Source organism: Pecten maximus, chromosome 19 (genome assembly GCF_902652985.1).
Source record: "Pecten maximus chromosome 19, xPecMax1.1, whole genome shotgun sequence".
Taxonomy (NCBI): domain Eukaryota; kingdom Metazoa; phylum Mollusca; class Bivalvia; order Pectinida; family Pectinidae; genus Pecten; species Pecten maximus.
This window is the reverse complement of record NC_047033.1, coordinates 12,011,292-12,029,977: the sequence shown is the minus strand read 5'-3', so window position 1 is coordinate 12,029,977 and position 18,686 is coordinate 12,011,292.

The window sequence follows — 18,686 nt, the reverse complement described above, 5'->3', positions numbered from 1 at the left end:
ACACCATTCTGGGACAGATATGTATTTCTGTTTATGTGAAGGGATATATTGTAATAGGCGCGAAATGAATCATACAGGAAACTCACGTGCTAAACAACTTGTTACGTTACGTACATTCTGTGAAGTGTAAAAAAAAAAATATCACTTGTGTTGACGAGAATAAGACACTTCAACTGAATATGATTAAATTCGTTATAGACTTTCAATTTCAGAGGAAATGATTTAAGTGGATTATCCGAGTAGGAGGAAATCCTGCTTTTCAAACACTTTTGGTTAAATTAACAAACGTCTGTTTGGGTATTGATAATGTCTTTACATAGAATAGCTGAATGAATTTAGACGGTGTGTGTTTTAAACGATGATACATCTAAAATAAGGAAGATGAAGTAAAACATATGTTGCGGGGTAACTGAGTGTGAATGAGCGATGATATGATATCAAATTAATTTGCTTTAAGATAAGATAAGATATGACAATGTCGTGTATGATATATTATATAAAAGAGTTATGCAACATCATAAAGTTCGCAGCTGTGGCCGAGTGGTTAAGTTGTTCAGACACTTTATCACTTGGCCTCCAACTCTGGGTCGCGAGATCGAAACCCACGTGGGGCAGTTGTATGCAGGAGATATCAGATGTGGAACATGGCCTGGATAAGTGATATGGTATAAACTATTAAAGACACATGGTAAAGAACATATGTATACGTTTAACTGACACGTTTGCACGATTTTATTGTAGTAAGATTTCTATGAGTTTCATTTTCTACTGTATTGCTTAAGGGCTTCGTTAGTGAAACAGATGCAACTAGATTTCATTAAATGATATTTAGATGCAGTGTACGTCATTTTCTTATGTATTGGTTAGGGGCCTCGTTAGGGAAACATTCAACAAGATTTTATGAAATGGCATTCGGATATAGCATTTTCTTGTGAAACACGTGTAGCAAGATTTTATTTGATGATATCCATATACATTTTCAAGAAAAACAGATTAAATATGATTTTATTTAATGGTATAAGATACGACATTTTCTAGTGAAACATATTCAACAAGAGTTTGCTAAATGGTATTAAGATGTGACATTTTTTACTATTTTGGTTAAAGCCACATACTCCCGAAGTAACATATATCAATGTTTACATTTTGAACTTTTTACAGTTTTCGGACTTGATACATATATGACAGATTATCATGAATCAGAAACTGAGAGAAAATGTGTATTTATGAAAGTATACGGGGAATTCCCGAAAATAATAACTGTGACTGCCGGACCAAGTTTCTCTGAAAATTAGTCCCACAATGCCAACGGCGGGTTTTACAGTCCATACAAAAGGGTGGAACGCCGCAAGCGTGGACCTGCGAAATGCAGACATATTCTTCCAAAAAAAAAGACGCAAAAGCGAGTGGAATCGGCAAAACCCGAGTATTTCCTTAGGAAAGGAAATGATTTGTTGGAACTTTACGAGAAAAGGGAATAAACTCGAATTCCGATTTTGCCGGACGTCTATTGGATTGCTGGTTAGCTTTTGAATATTGTCATCTTCACCGATCTAAAATGTATCGATGTTTTGTTGTATGCATATTGCTACAAGTATTTAAATGTAAGCTACCGGTATGTTTGTTTATTTTGTTCAGTACCTGAGTATTGCGCGAATATTCTGTTAATATGTTTAAATGAAAGCATTATTATAGGCAAAGTTCACGTATGCTCGATATGTAAACAACGGCCATGTGTGTGGTTTATGTGCAGTGCATGTTGTTATAGCCTCGTTCTCGACTCGGTGACAAATCTCGCGATAAAAATAAATGCGGCGAGTTATTTTTATACATTGATGTCTCGAGGACTCCTCCTGTCAAGCGTGGAGGCCAGTGGTCATTTTAATGTTACGGGAGCTTGAATGAGCATCTTGGATTGCCATTAATATACGTGTGGAACTCGAATTTTAGGTTGTTTGGGAGTATGTGGATTTAAGGGTCTCGTTAATGACATATATCAAAAAGATATTAATTATCATCCAGATACGACATTTTCTTTCGGCTGTTCTCAAAGTTTGTTGTATCGAATAAGGAATCCATAATACAAGTGTAGATGTTAACACGAGGGAAACACACTCGGTAACAAAGTTTAGGTGTAAACAGAATTCATTGTAGATTTTATTTGCTTATTAAGTTTGAAAAAACATCAAATCGTTGTCGATTTTGTCGTTATTACGTTTTAATAATATTAAATATATTATCTGTTTCCTGTTTCCGTTCGTGGTATATTGTACCATACACGCCCATTTCATGCAGGCAGCAGGCCGAGGGAAAAAGTGCATTCGGTTTTTCCAACATTTGTTCAGGTCGACTCAGCTGTGAATGCGTGCGTGGTAAAGGCAATGCAACAAAAATGTCGTGTGTAAACTGTTAACGCCGAAGTGGCAGCTCCGGCTGTATGCTCCACAGGGAGTTAAGCTGCTATGTTGTTGGAATATAGCGAGATATCAAACTCAAAATTATTATCATTATTTCAATCATTTGAATGATTGGGCGCGTTTGGATGTCCCACGCCAGTCAACATTTTGCAGTTTTCATTAGAAACAGTTAACATACTTAATTTACATTTGCATAGATAGTCACGTTACAATACAATTGGGGCCGCGGTGGCTGAGTGGTTAGGTGTCCCGACACTTTAACACTAGCCATCCACCTCTGGGTTGCGAGTTCGAAACCTACGTGGGGCAGTTGCCAGGTACTGACCGTAGGCCGGTGGTTTTCCTCCGGGTACTCCGGCTTTCCTCCACCTCCACTGGGTGTTAATAGGACGTTAAACAAAAACAAACAAAATTACAATACAAGTTTCTTCCATTTATGATCATACATATGTTCACAGTGTAACAACGCGAATGATAAGTAGATAACAATGTTTATACAGTGACAAATACAAATCATCCCGCCCTTGATATTGAGATGGTGATACATCGCTACATAGATTACCATGCTTAAAAAAACTACTCCTCCAGACGTATTTCAATATTATAGTCATCTTCATCACCATATGGCTTACATTTAGTTACGGTCCCTACGTTTGTCAAGTTTAAAATTATGAAATTTATTGAAGTTATGTGTATGTTGCCCCTCCTATCTAGATTTGGATATTTCTTTTGACCAATTTCGAGTTTTTGTATGCTCTCGTACAATCACCGAGAAGACTTAAACGGACTTTACAGCTGTATGGTGTCCCTAGCGTCACTGACGAGTCCTAGAAGGATGAACAAGCTGTATGATGTCCCTAACGTCACTGACGAGTCCTAGAAGGAGGAACAAGCTGTATGATGTCCCTAACGTCACTGACGAGTCCGGAAGGACGGGCAGCAGCATGATGTCATTAATATCACTGACGAGTCCTAGAAGGACGCAAAAGTTGTATGAAGTCAATAACATCACCGACGAGTCCTAGGAGGACGAGTAAACTGTATGATTTATTTCATATGGTGATCAAACCATGCGTGTCTTCTGTAGGTGACCGGTTATATCAAATGTAATACCACATATGGGGCAATAACCACTTCCGGTGCGCATGATTGCGTTTTCTTTTTTAGTTGTAATGAACGAAAATTGGTAAAAGACCTCTCTTTAGGTTGTTCTGCTTTCTGTCGATAAGGTATATTACTTATTTCAAAATCTTAATATCGACTACACAGTATATGACATATCATGTGAACAACTTTATTCATATCTGTTAAATTAAGCTGAGTATAAACTCCAGATAGATAAAATGTTTAAAAAGCAGGAAGTATCTATGTTCAAGGACTAACATTTATCTTCCTACATTCTGTAGTATACAGTTCATCTATTTACCAAAAACGTCTGAGGTCATGACCCGCGTTACCTGTTGTTAAGATACACGGTAGCGTGGTAATGCAAGGGTCTGAAAGGTTTACTACATACATACTTGTCTGTATAGAACTATGATGGTTCAGATTTTATTTACACTCAGACACATGACAATGTGTTACATGAGGTACATTTATAACGAAATTCTTTGACATGACAGGATGGACAGATATAATATATAAATTATTACACTTTTATAGTTACAAATAGCAGTGAAATGCTGCAGAAACTTATATTGCAATACACATGATGTATATGTTTCCTTAATTACCAGTAACAACTTATTAATATGATAGAGAGGACACATATAATAATACATGTTGTATACATCTTTCATAGTCCAAGTCAACACTTTATGGCAGATACATATATTACAGCAAAATAATACAATCATTTATACACATACGGTTTGTTAAAGCTTCATAATAAAAGAGATAATTTTAAAGAAAAATGGACAATCCGTTTAGAACTTGTTTGTTACATACTGACAATAGGCCTTTCATTTTCATCTCATTTGGATTTGTACGAAAATAATTTGGAATATATTTATTTTGCAAATTTTTAACTAGCTCATTTTTACAAGAAAACAGATAGTGATATTCATCTCCAATACTTTCTAAACATAGGTTACATATTCTTTCTTCTTTCGGGATTCTTTGCCATCTACCCGTTTCAATAGGGAATTTAAAATTGCATGTACGTATTTTAGTTATATATAGTCTATTATTTTCTGACAATGCTGTCAAATATTTTTCAAGACCAAATTGAGATTTACATATTGAGTAAAAATTGCCTCTTGAAAAGTTATCTATTTCTGAGAACCACTTTTGGATAAATTGATCTTGGAGTCTCTGCTTCAGTTGATTTTTAAAGAAAAATTTATTCATACTAAATCTATTTTCAAAAATAAATGAAAAGCCAGATTCATCATATATGTTTTTAACTTTGTTGATCCATTTAAAAGAAAGAGTTCCGGCGTCATGCAGTTTAATTGCTAATTTAAGTAGAATACTACTAAGTTTATTTTCATTACAAAGAAGACTGTTCCAAAAACGAGCCATTCTAAGTTTAATATTCAGTTCTAGTGGGAAACGACCCAGTTCACCATATACCATAAATGATGGAGTACTTGATCTCACTTTTAGCACTCTTTTGTAAAATTTGAGATGGATTTGTTCCAATGCACGCAAGTTTTCAAATCCCCATACTTCGGATCCGTATAACAAGATTGGTTCAATTACAGTGTCAAAAATATGAAGTTGTATATCAATAGGAATAGCATGATTACGAATTTTTTTATACAATGCATACAATGACTTTAGTGCTTGTTCAATTAATTTATCCCTTGCTTTTGCAAAATTTCCATTATAATTAACTACTACACCAAGATATGAAAAACTATCTACAATTTCAAGTGTTGCATCCTTCAGACGAAATTCAAGGTTTTGGTTACATTTTCGTTTACTGAAAATCATGACTTTTGTTTTGTCAACATTTACCTTCAGTTTCCAAATTTCACAATATCTCTTGAAAATATCCAGTGCTTTTTGTAGCCCTTCTGGTGTTTCTGCAAAGACAATGGTATCATCAGCGTATAGGAGTACAACAATTTCAACAAAAAGATGCAATTCATTTGAAATTTCATCTGCGATTTTGTGTAACGGATCACTTTTCATAGATTTAAAAAACATTTCTAAATCATTTATAAACATAGAAAATAATATGGGGGAAAGATTGTCCCCTTGTCGTACCCCAATTAAACAAGGGAAATATTCTGATTTTTTCCATTGTATTAAACACAAGACTTGATATTTTGATACATATTTTTTATAACTTTAAAGCATTTGCCTTTAATATGACATTTTTGCAATTTCGTCCATAGCCCAGCTCTCCAAATTGTGTCAAACGCTTTTCTGAGATCAATAAAAGCACAGTAGAGTTTCTTACCACTATTCAGGTATAATGTAATTAACATATTTAAAATAAAAATATTGTCAATTCTTGAATGATTTTTCCGGAATCCAGCTTGGCTAATTGAGAGTACATGATTATGCTTAACAAAATTATTTAACCGATTATGTATAATAGATGTAAATAGTTTCCCTAAAGAACTTATAAGGGTAATTGCTCTATAGTTATCGGGATCTTTTGGATTCCCCTTTTTTTGTAAATTGGTTGTGATTATATCAATTGTCCAGTTTTCTGGGATAATTCCCGTATCCATGACAATATTAAAAAGTTTACAATATATAGAAATCAACTCTGGGGATGAGTGTTTCAAGTATTCATTTAATATATTATCTATTCCTGGCGCTCTACCATTTTTCAGTTGCTTAATTGTTTTTCTAACTTCATCTTCTGTAATTTCGCTACTTAATAAATCCTCCTCCTCCTCCTCATCATCATCATCATCATCATCAATAACAACGACGTCATTAATATTGATGACGTCATCATCATCATCATCATCATCATCATCATCATCATCATCCTCATCATCATCATCATCATCATCATTCAGAGCCTTGAATTACTGGTACAGTGAATCTAATGGTATATCAACCGTCTTTTTCTTCACTGATGAGAATTTGTTATTAGTTTTCCAAAATTCTTTCGAGTTGTTTTTTGACAAAGAACGAAGTTTCTTACAACACTTATCGTGGAATTTCATATAGCTTATTCGGAGCTGTTTTTTGTACTCGCTACCTTTTTTTTTTTATTCATATCAGTTTTATTAATGGCTGACTTGTTAATCTTATATTTATTCCTACTTTTGTTAAAAGCAGTTCGTGTCAATCCACATTCTTTATCAAACCAGGGTTTACTCCTGTTTGTTTTTTGTTTATGTCTTATCGTCTGAGACAGAAATGCTTTGTTGGCCGCCCCTGTCAGAACTTGACAAATACCGGTGACCACATCATTGATTTGTTCAATATCAACCTCATCATTGATAACCAACTGGTCTATAGAATTTTGAACTGCACGCAAATTTACATTTTCATTCAAATTTAAGGCTTCTACAAATTCATCTTTTTTAGATTTATCAAATTTCACATTTTTAACTGTGTAATACATATCAGTATCATTTACTATCGCATTGGCTAAGCACGACATATTCAGAATACAATGGATTTGGTTATGTACATCTGAAAATAAAGGATTAAAGTCACATATTACAAATTCAGAGACTAGTCTGAAGGCCTGACTACTTAATAGGAGATAATCAACTACACTTATGTCCTTACATGTCACTCGGCCTACGTGTTTATCTTTACCTAGTCGACCATTGGCAATATAAAGAGACGATCTTTTACAGAGTTCAATGAAGAGATTACCATATCTATTTGGTCTGGCCTTGTCTTCACTATATCTTTGTAAGGAAATATTTTGCTCAATCAATTCGTGTGCAGAATACAAATTATCTACATCATCGTTTCTCTCCATTACATTTAAAATATCAAATAATCCTTCATCAGGTAATATATAATCAGGTATTGTAGAAGTTCTACCATTAAAATCTCCTATCAACATCACATTGTTTTTTCCATTCCCATAATTAAGAAGCTCTTCTTCTATTTCTGTAAAGGCAGTTTCTGATGAATAAACAGTATTTTCCGGTGGAATATACGTACAACCGATTAAAATGTTTGAGCTAGCATTTGCTATCTGTTGAGATATTTCACACCATTGAACAAATTCAGAATCAAATTGATAAAATTGTAAAATATTTGACAAGCTGGATTTATATATTATAACAATACCACCGGACTTTTTCTTACATTTCTGTCTGTGTTTAGCATGGAACATATAACCATCTGGTAAGTTAATATCATCAAATACATCAGTTTTAGATTTCACACATAATATTAAATCATATTCAGAAATTAAGTTGTGAAAATCTGGATTAAGTCATTTAGATTTTAAACCACACACATTTAAGAAGCATAAACTTAATTGTTTATCATTAATTGGTTCCTTAAGAACAGTGTCTGAGTGATTGTCCTATTCACGATTTACTGGCGGTCGAGGGTCGTGGTATGGTCGAGGCGCGTAGTGGGGGACATTGTTTATATATAGCGTATCGTAGATCAGTTTTGCTTTTTCACCCCTACGTTTAGCTTCCCTTAGCTGTGGAGTCAACGCAGATCTTCTCTCGACGATCTCAGGAGCGAATTGTTGAAACACCGTGAAATGTCGTTTATCGCGGAGTTTCTCGGGTACGGCCCTCAGCACGCGCTCGCGATCCGAGTTTTTAATTTAAGGAAATCTTCATTCAAATGATCGTTCTCTTCCATTAGTTCCCTGTTTCTATGTTCAAGGGCAGTGACTCTATTTTCGATGCCATAATGGTGGCTTTCCTCCTTTCCCAGTATACAATAATGTGTTTTGACAGTTTCTTTTAACGAGTCAACTTCCGACATAATGGTTCCAATGCGACGAGATAATTTCGCGAAAAATGTCAATTTAAACACATATTTGTTAAATTTTGCCGGAGCCGTTGAAAACACCAACCTGCCATCCTGTCATGCGCACTCCACTTGTTAGATGATAAATATACTTCTGATTCGTCACCTCAAATCATCGTCATATTCATATATGTTAAAATTGAACACACTTTTATTTGGAAAGAGGCACAACGGCAAAACAGCGTTAGTAAGGTCAAGTTATGGTAACAATTTGGCAAATAACATTTATTTTTTGACAATTTATGATAAAAACATCGTCAGTGATCCTAGGGATCAAAATATGGGAAATCCTGAAAGGATGTAAGGTAAACCGAGTGATAATTAATTAACGGGATGTAATGCAGCAGTTGAAATAAAAAAAATATATATAAATAGATAAATAAAATAAAAATATAAATAAATCGTGGACTTGACTCTGATCACCATGTGAATTTGTCTGTTTGCAATAAAAATAGGATTTTAAATGAGTTTTCATCTGATGTGAGATTTTAAAAACGAGCCTTAGAAGAAAAAAGAACCTGTTTCACAGGTTCAAAGTTAAAATGCGTGGGGCATAATCAAGCGGGACAGTCATTTTTTCGTCACTCACAATACCTGAGGTCACAATCGATTTCTTTATCAGCACAGCCAATGTAAACACTCTAGGGCACAGGCGCTTGCATAGAAAATGATAATTAAAAAAATGATATCAGTGGTATGTGTACTGTGTAATAGGGTACTTTACAGAGTACACATACCACTGTCATATAAAAAAATAATGAAAATCACATTTTCTATGCAAGCGCCTGTGCTCTAGGGTACATGTATGTTACACTTGCGACATATGCAAAAAGTAATACAGAGACGAATTCACTGAATAACAAGCCGATTATGTGATTGATAAATCGTCGAGTATATTCTGACCTAGTTGTATGATATTAGAGATCGAATGTTCATCTTGTGATTTTTAACTTATAACCTTGAATTTGTTATTTGTGGAACATCGATGTCTTATCGACGGTTGCCAAAAACACGGAGCAAATCTCAGAATTGCTAACCCATACCGTATCGTCGTGGCCTTATCAGCCACCAATTTCCTTAGAAAGGGTAAACTCGAGAGGTCACTGCCCCTGATCGAACATAATCCCCATTCATCGAATTCTGCTCTCGGGATTTGACGTAAATAGATAACAATTATGTAAAGATGGTGTCAGCCCTTCCATCAGTGAATTAGTTAGATGTTTAGAAAATGTTTCACTCACTTATACTTGATATAACTATAATTGTTGATAAAAATACCCATAGAAATATACCAAGTACTAGAATTAATGAATTATTAGTCTTCGAATGTAAAGTTATGTCTACGTTACACAATGTCTGGTGTGTATGATCTCGGCTATAGATATTCATGTGTCAAAGATAAGTTTTTACTTAGAATATGTCAAGATAAAACTAAATGTTGGTCATTTGGCTCTATAATTCCATTGTATGCAAAAGAAAAAGGTGAATCCCCAAGAGATACCGAATGATTCATTTAAAATCGTTAACTAACTTAATCGGTATTACATAACGTACCTTACATAATAACTAACTAACGTCAATGTTGTAAATCTTTTAACGTATCTCGTGTTATTAATCGATATGTGTTTTGACTCAACATACCAGCAGGTAAAGAAGGGTGTTACGTGTATCTTGGATACAAAATCAGTATGTAATACGCCGGGGTGATCGACTGACAGCTGATGTGTGCACCATACTGGGATGAACGACTTCCGTAACGGGTCTGACTGTGTTTCATATCGAATTTAGTGAGGAACGCCCTTTACCTGGACAAGTGTCCACTATCAATGCTGTTATCTAGTGATATGACATTGTATAGAGCAAGGACAGTGAGGCTCTTTACAGGGATATTCATCCCGACAATACACATTGATATATATTATATCCTGAAAACACCTGCAATTGACATTTCTTTTGACCTAATTCGAGGTTTTGGTCGCCTCATCATCACTGACGAGTCCGAGAAGGACAAAACAGCTATATAATGTCCCTAACATCACTGCCTAGTCCTAGAAGGACGAAACAGCCGTGTGATGTAATTATAACATTGATATAAGATACTAATTTGTACAATAAACAAGTGTATTCGTGTAATATAGTAAGTTGTACTACAAACAACTTATTATTTATTCGTACAGGTACAGACACTATTTATTAAGAATAAAATAGTAGCTTGTGGGTACATGATTAATCAATTTTGGTCGTGGCCCTTATACGTCGCTGTACTTGCATCGTGCTTTAGAAAGGAAGTATTTAGTAATTAACAACGGTCTCCCTTTGATATATATTTAACACAATCTATTTTTAGTTTTTTTTCTTTATTAAGAGACTTTCTATTTTAAATACAGGACCAAACACTAAAAATCTGAGGCTAGTATTAAATGTGTACATTTCCGTGTTCGTCATGAAATCATTATTAAAAGTCAAGATAACAAACTTGATAATAAATCTAACAAATCATGTCAGGAACAAATTGAAAAATGCCAATTTTTTATATATATATATATATATAATAAAACTAATTATGAATGTGACAACTGACATAATTCGATTGATTGATTATCTGATAATTAGGTTGATTGTCATAGCAAAGAAACGACAGAAAAAGCTTTTTCGTGTAGATGTACGTTCAATTGCTTGAACTTTTGCCAAGTTACCACAGCTATTTACATTTTCAAAGTCTGGATATCTTTTTATCGAATTAGAAGTATGGTACGCTTCAGTTTAATGTTTACCCACTGTCTTTGTCGCTCAGTAAATACCCCCTGTGGTGTGCCCCAGAAGAGCTGATAACGATGAATGAACAAGTATAGATATGATTCTTAAAATCTTGATGATACATTTCCGAGATTATCACGCCGAGTACTGCATGTGAAATGGATATGTGTTGTTAGCCGCAATCGGAATCCCGAGGATTATTGAACCTCTAACACTAATTTTGTGAACTTCATCATGAAGGGTAAGTTATTCAAGTGTATGAAAATATATCTATTAAGCATTTATACTTGTGAATATATAAGTACCACAAACACTCTAATACTGATGTTTTTCAAGTGAATTTAACATATTATATAAGTCATATATGAAAATAAAGTATCGGATGTACCAGAATATCAACAATTGACAGCAAATAATATTCTCATTGGCTAAGACATGGAAGTTGATTTTTGTTATATCCACCCGATGCTTCTATTTTTAGACACACAAAGCTAATATTGCCTGTATGCTATCATAATCATTGTGACGCCATAATTAATGCCCAAGCGTCAATTTCCTTTTATTGGGGATAAACATAATACATGGAGGATATCTAACAGTGTCTTCAGTAATACCAAATATATTTTCACGAGTGGGGCTAATATTTTGATATTTTTCACGAGTGCGCAGCACCCGTGAAAAATATCAAAATATTAGCCTCACGAGTGAAATATATTTAGTATTACTGAAGACACTGTTAGATATTCTGTTTATTACATTTTTTATCAACGAAAAACCTACCCCGTATGCTAACTAGGCCTAATGTTCCCTAACAAACGTAGTTCCCCCTGTCCAGGTGCTGACATATATGTCGGGCTTCCTGATTGGTAAATTATTTTGGTATTTTCTAATCATTAATTTGATTGGTCAAATTAGCAAAAGTGATATTTTATCACTTTTATAGAATGAATATTTTTTGATATTTCACTGGTAAAAATGTAATAAAATTCCATCCTTTAACATTAAGGACCTCTGAGTCGGTTAATATGGTGTTATAGTAACCTGGTCGAATCTTCAATATTGACCTCGGACGACTTAACCAAAGTTCTGTAATGATAAATGGCAGCTATTTTGGCAAATATTTGACAATATGACAGATCACATCATAATTAACTGCAATGTATCTAAAACAAACTAACAAATGACCAATACACAAATCTAAAATACTGACCCCGGACGATTTCATCGAAGATCTGAAATTGATAAATTGAAACTGTTTGGGTAAACTACATTGTATCGTACACTATGACAGATCTAGTCATAATTAATTGCAATATATCTAAAACAACTAACAAATGACCAATATTCAAAAACAAAAGGGCAATTCCAAAACATTTGACGCTACAATAATATCATTGTCATCAAAGACCCAATTCAGCATCGCAAAACCAATAAAGAGTTATCATAAGGGAGCTAATCGTTTCCTGATTTTTTTGATAATAATCTTTTTATTCAGGTTTTTCATCAATGCAGGTACATGAGAGACAAATACTCCTTTACATACTCGTATATACATAAAAAAAACTTATATATATATATATATCATTCACATGCTCGCACATACGTACGGAAACAATTTAAAGGACAATGTATGATATTGAGCATAGTGTAAATGATTTCATTTGTTGTATTTTAGGTCAACAGTCTGTTCTCCCATACGTTGTATGTAAGTACTTTTGCTTATTTTTCTTTTCTATAATTGTTTTTGACGTTTCAATATTGATATAGCTATCGTTGAAATTATACTTACACATTATAGTTTAAATTGATAGTATCAACACGACAATACCATAGAAATGAAGACAAATGTTTTCTTTTTTCGGAGTAAATACAGCAATATAAGCCACATTAAAAGTTTCACACAACATATGATATTACACGCCGTTTTCCCACCGTGTAATCAGCTCAGGATAACAAAGGTTCTACAATAGACACAGATAAAAACACATATCAAAACAATTTTAGGACTGGATACAGTGGAGCAAGTAGAATTAAACTACGTCATACAGAAGTTTCTCCTTTCTTGTATTCGTCAGTGATGCTTTGAGCATAAAATGCTGATATCTAGGAAGTGAATCAAAATATAGGTCGAAATATAGATTGTGTATATTTTTGAATAGTGTCATTATGTAAGTTTATTTAAACATGACTAGCAAGTTGCCGCTGGGACACAAAATTTCAATGCTATTGTTTTCAACCTGCAATCTCAAATGATTGTACAATAGACACACACGGCATTAAAGATACACTTAGAGAGAAAAAGAAAAAAAAAAGAAAAAGAAAGAAAGATACACTTAGAGTCGTATTTGCAGGAACCAGTTTTTAACTTAAGTGACTCCTACAAGACCGTAACCTTCTTAAACAGCATAAACTTAAAATGAATAGTTCACAGCGGACAATGATGTAACAACTCATCATAAGTTATGACTTTTAGACCAGTACCATTGAAACAAAAACCTGGTTGAATTTATTTTTACATCATACGGAGTTTTCAGTTTTGATAAGGCGCCTATCAAATTAACATACTTATGAATAGTGTTTAAGATGGAAAGTTTGCCAGTTCCACTGAACTAAACTTTGAATCTAATATGTCCATACGCTATCTAATCACTATCCTATCCATGGTGGATTGATTGGTATATTCAGCTGATCTTATCTACACTATCCCCCCCCTAGAGCTACAACGTCTGTATAATAGGCTATGCAAACCGGTTCGGGAGTGTCTTGAACGAGATACTACATACTTATAACCAAAATCAGGGCCCAGTTGTTTAAAAGGTTATAAGGCTAATCACACTTTAACAACAATTTCATAGTCCTGATAAAATAATTTCTTGTAAAACTAATTAGACAACATTTCATGAAACTATAGCCGTAGACAGTCTCTTCCTACCTGCCTATGTTAAGGAATACACACACTCAGGTTTTGAATAAAAGGAGATTTTTGCTATTCAAGTGATTAAGCTATTACAAACAAGCAGGCCAAATCTTATTTACATTTTTAAGTTATAGTTCGATACATTTTTTTTCTGCCAAATTTTACTGATCAGCAATAGCAAAACAATTCCTAAAAAAAGACCATTGAGAGTATTAATGCAATGTACTTCTTTCCAGTCGTATTGTTGTGTTTGGGGTTTGCTTGGCTGTATGTGCAATATAGAAAAAATCTCTAACACGTGCTGCCTCCAACTTATATTTTATTCTTCTTCAACTAAACATCAAAACAACTTCCGGTGATGGACGGACACAAATTACGGAACAATTAACATACTAACATAAAAAGATGATATTGATTAATTCCGGATACACACTTGATGGTTGATAATGTATATACATTGTATATACCATATATATAACAGTATACTTAACAGCCAATCATGATATGACACATTGTATTTTCAATTGTTTTAAATTGTAGGCCTGATTGTGATGGTTACTTTAAACACCGCAGAGCTAACAATGGAAGGTAAGACAATTGATCTATATCCGATTAAAATTTAATTTCACGTATGTACTCACTTTAAAAATGTAGTTCACCTAGTCCGAATGGCTAGAGGACTTAATCATGGTGCGATGTCCGTCGTGCGTCAACTTTTCCTGTCGAAAGCATCCTTCGCTAAATGAGAACCAATATTGTATAAAGTATGGGGCAGTCCACACAGTGGGCATTAAAAAAAGATTTTCTTCTGTAAGAATGAATTAAATGATTTCGTTCATATTTGATCTGAAGTATCCTCCGGGTAAGATTAACAAATTTTGTATGAATGGTGAGTTCTGAACCCTATATATATATGCCTGAGGCGAGGGACCAGATAGAGGAAACTTCAATCTAATTAAAATCTAGAGGGTCATTCTCACTACGCTACATGAACATCTAACGACATCACATAAGGGGTCACGTCAGGATGACCTTTGTTATCTCAATATTTCACTTTCAATTGTCAATTTTTTGGTGTCATCGATCTCAGCCATGCATCACATCATGCATCTGAAGCTAACCATTTCGGTACATCATGCTATCACAGCATCACTCTCCGTACATGCTTGTAGCCTACCGCGAAGTCAACGAATTCAATATCAGTTTTAGTTCTCTGGGGCTATTTATAGCCCCGAGAACTGTATAGCTAGCGGTCGAAATATTTGCTGCTTTGACCTTGTCAACAGATTTTTAGCCTAACTGTGCGTTCATGGCTGTATGTTGTGATGCCAGATAATAGGTATTGTAAAGTTGTTGAGTTGATAACAGTACGAATATTAGATATCAGCTGAAATTCTTTTAATTTAAGAAAAAATAATTTTTAATGTTTATTTTTAGTAACAAAGCACATGTATACCAGTGTATGTACCTCCTACTAGGCACATGTTCACATGTATGCATGGCCTTACTACATTTCCCTTATCAACCACAATTAGGAGCGTACGCAGTGCTCCAGTTCAAATAAGGATCGTTTTGACTGTTGTTCCTCGCTATCTGATTCTTTTCTATAAAAGTAGTAAATATGAACGTATCTTGAATAATTTTAATTCCCTCAAATGTAAACATGCAGATACTCAAAATGTCCGTTATAACTATAGTTTATAACGTACAAATATTGACAACATTAACATCATTCGGACGACGACAACTATAGAAATAAAACTAATCATAAATGGTCACAGGAAACTAATTTTAGATTGTAATGTATGATACTGTGATACATCATAACCTTTTTAGAAATTGTTCAAAACAGATTATGCGTTGGTGATCAATTATTGATTTTCTTCAGATGATAATTTAATCGGTTATTCGGTTACAGATAGATTGATGGTCGGTTAATTGTTGATTTACGGTTGTCGACTGAGCGGAAACGTTGAAAGTCGTAAGAGCTGCACTGTAAAAGATCGTTTACAGTTGAGATGTTGGTTCTAACAAACAAATTATAATTACCAAATGCAAGAAAATTGACAACAATAAATAGAATAATAATACCATGCCCAGAGAACTACGTGGCCCTTGGCTTCTTGTTTATCAGCTTTGCAGGTCGCGCGTTCTTACTTTACATGTAAGGCTTCTCAATGTGACTCCCGACACATCACGGCTAGATTATTCAATATGATGAATGATAATGAATAAGGTTACAGGCCGGAGCTCTCATTTTCTAAACCGTTCCGAACTTTTTAATGCTATTTATGTTATAATCACGACAACTGGTCAAGGCTTGAGGTATCTTTTTGGATGCATATATATATATATATATCAAGAACAAGGGAGAAAATATGAATCCAGTAAATTTCATTTATCACTAAATGACGAATAACGTAGAAGGCATGTCAACCACAAAGTCAGCCATGTTGCATAAAACATATTTATAAACATAAACAATATTGTGATTATTTATTTGTAGCCGGAAAGGTGGCCGATAAAAATAAGCAAACTGACTTTAATGCTTTTAATCAATTCAGTCTAGCGTCATTCCCAGTCGTGACTTAGAGATAACGTACTATATTTTTGAATTACAAGATGCACAATTATTGATACGAATATAACGAATATTAATAGTAAAATGCCCATTCCATATCAAAAACTTTATATACTGTCTTTAGATGTTTGGTTTGGTTTATTTTGTTTAACGTCCTATTAACCGCTAGGGTCATTTAAGGACGGGCTCCTGTGCGTGCGACATGCATGCGTGTGGCGAGTGCGAATGTGTATTTGGTCTTTAGATGTAAACATTCCCAATATGCATATAATAAGAGCAAGTTCATAGTCATATGGTAAGAGTAGGAAACCCTATTAAGTTCAGCATCATAAGCATGGATCATGCAAATGATGTTGTGAAGTACAATGTACCAGAAATATGTTTGAGCAGGCCAATGTCTGGCTTCTAAGGACGATTGACAGCCTTGTCATAGATACGAATTTTATCGTTCAACTTCATTATGTTTCCAACGACCCAGTTTTTGCAAAATGCTCTCTGAATAACCAACTTTGGCAGCTTCTGTGGCCGTTCCTTTTCTGAAGCTATGGCATTTGTACAAGGTTGGATCAAGCTCAGCGAAGTGATTGCTTGATTGAGTTGCGGTGGCTGCCCACTTGTCGTCTCAAAGAATTTGGTTTGGTTTATTTTGTTTAACCAGCTAAAGTCATTTAAGGACGGCCTCCTGTGCGTGCGACATGCATGCGTGTGATAAGTGCGTATGTGTGTTTTGGGAGGCTGCGGTATGTTTGTGTTGAAGTCTCCTTGTGATAGGCCGGACCTTTTGCCGATTTATAGTGCTACCACACTGAAGCATACTACCGAAGACACCCAGCAGGACACCCCACCCGGTCACATTATACTGATAACGAGCGAACCAGTCGTCCCACTCCAAATTTTCGACCAATCAAAACAAGCGTTACCGATTTACTTCATCGGTGATGTTTACAAACACACATCGAGGTTTGGTGTCATTTCGATGAGATATGTGATCAATGACTTATATGAATTGATCAAACACTGCGAATGTTCCCCCAAAGATCGTGATTTTTGTATTTAGGTAAAATGCCATGACATAGTCGGCAATGTAGCTCTGTACTGGGTGCCGCATTTTTTGTTTACTGCGAAACCAAGTCAGAATGTAAAACGCGATTTGATTGGGTGCCCTGGGATTCCAGGGCGCGACGGTTTGAACACGACTATATCCGCCAAGGGTTCGTGGAGTGTAACGTAATCAGAAGCCTTGGCTAGCGAAGATGACTCCAAATATGCTGAGCGATAAGCAGGAATAGCAACTACCATTTTTTTTAAAGACTCTGGTATGTCTCGGCTAGGGGACAGAACCCAAAGCCTTCCTCACAGCGGCGAACGCTCAACTAAAGGCCAAAAGTGAGGCATTGTCAAGGGAGACATTAGGAAGAAGAAAGTTGTCCAGAAAGAAGAGAAAAGATAAGATCCCAAATTTAGTCGCCTCCTACGATCAGGCAATGGGGGCAGCAAGTACAATTCTTACGCCCTACCTGCAGGGATGTCTCAAAGAAGGGACCCTCTGTATGTGTGAAATGTGAATACATGAATGTATTGCTAAACAGTTCTACAGGGCAGGGCAATACTTTGAGGATGCATTCTTTGAAACAAGATTAAATGAAACGGGATGATGATTCAAATTGGTTTTGTCGTTGTAATACTGTTTATCATATGACTACCGTTATATACGGTGTCATAAACCCATCACATAAATTTTCTTTATGACACTAGTGTAATAACACCTTTCGCTACGCTGATTGGCTGGTTCCGTGAGAACTGTATTCTTACGCGTGGGAACGACCTACTTCTTTTTACTACGACTCGTAAAAATGGCGACTAGTGCTTGTAAACTTTGAAAAAAAATCAACTGAACGACAAATTGGTCTATTAACATAACATATTGTACAATCAAAGATAAAATCCAAGATGTAAACATCCTAAGTTTTTTAATTATATTTATACTATAAGATGTTAAATTAGGCCTGGCAAACATCTATTTTATGACCCCTAGTAACCTATTTCAACTCCGATAGAAAATTGCGGTTGCGTTGTCCGATGAGAC